We start from the raw sequence: 6,000 nt of genomic DNA, 5'->3' as shown, positions 1-6,000 counted from the left end.
TACATAATTCCCTCTGTATAGCTCTACATACACACAGAACCTAGATAAATATGTATGTGTTCTATACATCGTTCTATTTAGATATATAGAAAGACATATATAAAGAACTTAATCCAGTAATTCACTTAAATACATACATTTAAGAAATGAGGAATCCCAGTGATTTGAACCAAATGAGTAAATATTCTATATTTAAAGTTTGCTGCTGAACTGGAACTATGGGTGCAAAAACTTGAGTGAAAATTAATCACTACCTGCACTGAAAATAACTTTCACAAAGAAAAAAGTGTTAATATAGAATATCAGGCCACAAACACAGTGAGAAAGGTCTATCTCCTGCCCTGTTACATGAAAGTTCCAAGACTCAATTTACTGTTTACTTTCTCATTTTGAATTTATTTGGTATCTAAGCAACTCATAATCAAAATAAGATAAAAAGACGTGACAGCTTAGTATAAATTAAGAAATAATTGAACTCTTCAGAAATGCATATTGAGTGGCATCAGTGAAAACTGTGTTTGATGAAAGATCTAAACTGAAATTCATTATGCTACACATAACCAGTTATACTTAGGCATGAATTCTATGTCTAGCAACTGCTACTAAACAGTTTTGGCCTCTTGAATGAAAAAAAAAAAAAGGTCACATGAGATTTAAGCAGTTTTACTGGGAAGTAGAGACTTTCTGTAGGAATATATGGACACTGATATGCCCAAGTAACTGGCAGAACTGTTCACTGGTCTTCTGTGATAGCTTTTCATTTGCAGATTTAAGAGCCCAGGATTCTGTGGTACTTAGTACAGGTAAGTCCTGCAAAACCATAGCATTATAGTCCCACCCATTTCAACCAGTAACAACATTCTAAATTATTTTAAATTTTTAAAGCTATACAGATTTCTTGGTTTCTTTTTTTTTTTTTTTTTTTTTTCCAGTTTTACCTCATGGTAATAATGGCGGCACTTTGGATTAATGAACAGAATTTTTACTGGGTATTTTGTTTGAACTACAGACTAGAAGCTAAATGAGACAGGAGTGGGGGTCCCACCCAGTTCATAAGCAGGCTTTTGGAGGTGAGGTTGCAATTGCTGAAGTATCTTTTGGTTTGATTTCAGCCAGACTGGTTCCCTCAACAAGCTCTCTTTATAAACCACACAAATCATAGGACCAGAAAATGAGTGGAACTGGGGACATAACAGGGAGAGCAAGACTCTCCTCTGTGAGGTAATATGAATTTACATTGTGTTGAAGTGACCTTGGAAGGCACTCCAGCCTGAACCATTGATTCTCCAACATAACCACTGAATGAAAAACTACATATTTAAAAACGGACCTCTTTTTTTAGGATTCTTACTCAACTCCAACACAAATTTTAGATTTGCTCAGTAGTCATCCTTAGAAGATGCAAATTCTAAACATCACTAAGAACTGCTTCCAAAACATTTCATTTCATCTCCCACATATACTACACAAATGTGGACTCACAGGGAGTTCCTTCAGTCATTATATTTGGGATTTATCTAATTCTAATCAGGTTGGTTTTTGTCTATAAGTTTACAATATATATCTAAAGATCTGAAATACTGTTCAGGCCAAACTATGATAATTGTGCATTTACATTCATATTTACAAAAAACCCTGACTGCTAAAAACAGCCATGCTTGATTCACATGAGGCTTATTTACTTATTTAACATTTCACCCAATTCTGAGTACAGAAGGAGTTTATTACTTTAGCTTTCATAACCCAGCATGCAGCTGTCACGTTTATCCCTCTAATACTGTGTGTACTGCTTATGCATAATATAACTTCAGCTGTAATTTGAACCTATGGTTATGTATTTTCAGAGCTTGACTGGAGCGGAGGCTCCAAAGACCTGGCTTTAAGCAGTTTTGTGTATAAATACATGTAAGTTAAATGCACTTCATGCGTGTAAGCTAGGCACCACTTGTCCACAAAAATCAGATTTGCTATCTGGTGTGCAACAAGCCAATAATTTTACACTCAAGAGGGACACTGATTATTTATTTCTGAGTTGCACAAGCCAGAAATCAAACACCACAACTATCAAAACTTTTTACTTTTTATAGATTTTAGCAAACAATGGAGTTAGTGTTCATTTCCTACAAGTCACAGAGTTCTCTTATTAATTAGTATTCATCAGCTAATAATTCTCTTGCTTCTCATGCTAATTAGTCTGCATGCTCAAACTTTCTTTTCTTTTGGGTCTGGGGGTTTCTTAGCTCCATGGTCGCCATCGGCCCCTGCAGGAATTACCTTTTACCCAGTTGGATTGTGCTGATTTAGCACAATTGGCTTTTTAGGTTTTTTGCTTATCTTGGGTGTTCTGCCAACTGTCCTTGAGGCATCCCTTTGTGTCCACTAGCAGTAGCATGTCCTTCTTCCCAAGCCTTGCTAACCTCCCCCGAGGTCTGAGATGAGAAAAACCTGTCCAGCCCTAGACCTTAACAGGGCAGCTCTACCAAGTGACTTGTCTAACACCTGGTCACCACTGAGAGCTTGCTAACCTTTCTCTGTTTCACAGTCTAATTCTCCCTTCTTGTCGATTTGATTTCAAATTATACAAAGATCAAAGAACACCCCTTCTTAAGAAAAGTTTACACGTTTCGAATTTTGCAGCACCCTCATGCCTGTCCCTGGGGTAGAAATGCCTCAGCCCTGGAGCTCCCGCAGCGGCACAGTGTCCCGGCGGCTGTCCCTGGGGGATAACACGGGACATCCTGTGGGATACCCGGCTGGATCAGGGGCACAGTGTCCCGGCGGCTGTCCCTAAGGGATAACACGGGATATCCTGTGGGATACCCGGCTGGGTAAGGGGCACAGTGTCCCGGCGGCTGTCCCTGGGGGATAACACGGGACATCCTGTGGGATACCCGGCTGGATCAGGGGCACAGTGTCCCGGCGGCTGTCCCTGGGGGATAACACGGGATATCCTGTGGGATACCCGGCTGGATCAGGGGCACAGTGTCCCGGCGGCTGTCCCTGGGGGATAACACGGGATATCCTGTGGGATACCCGGCTGGATCAGGGGCACAGTGTCCCGGCGGCTGTCGCTGGGGGATAACACGGGATATCCTGCGGGATACCCGGCTGGATCAGGGGCACAGTGTCCCGGCGGCTGTCCCTAAGGGATAACACGGGATATCCTGTGAGATACCCGGCTGGGTAAGTGGCACATTCCTCTCCCGGCCGCCCCGCCCCAGGCAGGCCCGCCATGGGAACGGCGCATGCGCACTGGCCGGGGAGGCGGGGCGGCTGCGCGCGGTGGTGGCGGCGGCGGCGGGAGCGGGTGAGGAGCCGGTGAGAGGAGCCGGGGCGGGTGGGAAGGAAGGAGGGCAGTGAGGAGCAGAAGGGGTAGATCTGCTTCTGCTCCGCCTTCCCGATGGGAATCGGTGTGGGAACGAAACCTGCCGCAGTCTGAGCCGCCCCCTGGGCTGGGAGCACCCTCAGCCTCTCGCGTGGCGGAAGGAGCCCTTAAGCCGCGCTCCATGGAGGCCGGGGGTCGTCATTCCCCTTCAGCCAAGTCACGCCTGTGATGGCCAGGGGGCTTGTAGGGCCTGAGGGGACGCAGAACCGTGCTAATCTCATTAAGTTCAGTCATTTTTGGACGTCATCTTTTATGCTAGAGTGTGGAAAGGCTGCCAAGTGTAGGTGTTTTAGGACCAGTGAGTTGAGAGGAGTCCTAGTAAATCATTAAGTCCCGCCATGAAGTTTAACTTCTGCTCTTAACAGCATTCCTCGGTCTCAGTTTAAAAGTGCTTTTTGCATCTTCCTGGTCTGGCTGGAGTCAGCCTTCCCCGGGCTGGAACATCCTGAATCCAAACTTTGGCTAATACTTATGCTTGCGTTATCATTGCCATTTATTCTAAATGAATTCTTTTGTGAACACGTTGCTCTAAGCATCCTTTCTCTTGTGAGCTCGTGAATGGGGTCCCGTTGGAGATTAGGACACCTATTTATAGCCAGTAGAGATGTAGGTTTTCATCCGGGGGCTGAAATGTGTTCGGTGAAAGTTGTCATTTGCAGAGGGGTGTGGGAAGCAGGCAGGGCTGGCAGATACGGTGCCATCAGCAGGCGATTCGTGCTTTCCCGGAGGGAAGTTTGCCTGGGACTGGCCTTGAAAAGCTGAAGTTCTTTATGGCTTTAGATGCATTTAGGACACAGTCAAGTCCTGTTCTCATGTAGCCAGTGGAGCAAAAGGGCTAGCTTTTTTTTTGTTGTTGTTAAATTTACACATTTTTTTCAGCCTTTTCTAGAACTTTTTCCCCAATTGTTTGTCCTTGGTTTTAGAAGCTTCCGTCATAATTTTTTTCTTTTCTTGATATACCTAGCTAATTTTTTAGAGACCAACTTTAATCAAGCTACTTGGGCTTTTGTGTCTTCATTCCATTTTTGAATAGATATCTGAGTAGATACAGTGGGGGATGCACAGAGCCATTCAAAGCTGGTAAAATGGGCCAAGGCCATTTGTATGATTCTCTGTATAGGAAATAGTTTGCTTAATACGATTAATATGATTGTGGAGGTTTTTTTGCCCCTGATAGCAGCATTACTTTGATTTTCCATACTTAATATGTGATTGACTTATAAATAAATAAATAATAGAAATAAACTTATTTTTTAAGTTACTTCAGACTTAGTTTCTTGGTATCTAACTGTAGTCCTTGTTGTGTGTGATGTTGTTACTTTCAAGTAGGTGTAATACAAGAATTGAATTACTTATATCATCATGGATATCCATTTTTTTCCTCATTAGTTCCACTTATTTTTCTGTTGATGATTCTACAATCAGACATTTTACCTCAGAAAACACTGAAGATAAAGTGTAAAAATAAAAGAAAAATTATTTTCTCAAATTTATTTATGGAAATACTTACCAGAGATCGGTCCCAAAAGGAACTGTATTTTAAAGTATTTACATAAATACATTTGTGTTTGCAAACCTCCTTGTACCCCAGTAGCTCTCCTGTTAGTGTGATCCACTACTGCATTTTTCCTTCAGAACAGTTTGTTTTCCCTTTACCTTGCTATTTCTATTGCTATTGCTAACCTAATCTCTTCTCCTGTGCTTTTGTACTTACAACCAGCATCATGTATTTGTCGGTAAATACTTACATTTTAAATAGTTGAGAGTGTTTTGTTTATTATCTTTGTCTTGATAACATACAGATAATCCTGTCAGTTGATGAGATATCTTTATTGCCTTAATGAAATTTCCAAACTTTCTTTTTTATTGTCATGTTGAGTTTGACAAAGTCAGAATCCACCTGTTGAGGTTATTTCTCTGCATGTTATCTGTATCACAACAGGTAAAAGTGCATCTTACCAGCAGTTGTAGAAGTGCACAAAGACTATCTTTCTATATTCTGTCACTAAAATCCAGCCTTTCCCAGTGTTACAGCAGTCAACACCTTTTTTTTTTCCTTGTCTAGTGCTTGTCTAAAAGGTGGATTGGCATTCATATTGCAGTTTTATGTATGGTTTGGACTCCTACTAGTTTTAAGGAGTATTTCCAGTCCTTACCATCAATTGGATTTTCTCCATATGCCTCTGAGGCTTCTTTCAAGATGGGGCTAGCATTCCTGTTAGCAGCCAGAGATCTATTACTTTGTAATCTTTATCTTTCCTTAGGTCCTACCTCTTTCCTGTTGTTTGTAAATCCCTGTTTATTTACTGTTCAGGGAGGTGATGATCTGTGACTAATCTACTTTACTCATTTTTATTCTCTTACTACTTTTTAATGTATATAAAATCAGAATTAAATGTGTAATTCCTCAGTTAACTAGACTAGGATAATTCTTTCTTGTATTGATTTACTCATATCCTGTATACCTTTCCATTTTGATTTGCTTTTCTGGATTTTGTCTGGTGTGGAAATGTCTGTATAGTGCCGTACATAGTTAAGTCCAGTTTTGCTGAAGTGTTTTAAGTATGTCATATTTACACCCTTATCTTGAGCTAGAATGTCTGTTTAGATTTTAT

The 6,000-nt window shown here is 41.3% G+C and overlaps 1 protein-coding gene across 2 annotated transcripts in view; it reads left to right on the top strand.

Moving 5' to 3' along the window:
- Nucleotides 1-3,259: 3,259 nt before the first annotated feature.
- The window catches only part of LOC131573800 (origin recognition complex subunit 5-like), a 63,003-nt gene continuing 60,262 nt past the window's right edge, over nucleotides 3,260-6,000 (top strand). The window contains exon 1 of one of the 2 annotated variants that reach the window (XM_058828069.1): nucleotides 3,260-3,307. The gene's annotated coding sequence lies outside the window, so the exon portion shown is untranslated. Of the gene's footprint in view, nucleotides 3,319-6,000 lie in introns of both variants that reach the window. The other variant, XM_058828070.1, reaches the window with a different exon arrangement.

This window comes from Poecile atricapillus, chromosome Z (assembly GCF_030490865.1).
Source record: "Poecile atricapillus isolate bPoeAtr1 chromosome Z, bPoeAtr1.hap1, whole genome shotgun sequence".
Lineage (NCBI taxonomy): Eukaryota > Metazoa > Chordata > Aves > Passeriformes > Paridae > Poecile > Poecile atricapillus.
Note: the sequence above shows the minus strand (reverse complement) of the source record. Positions and strands in the feature narration are given on the sequence as shown.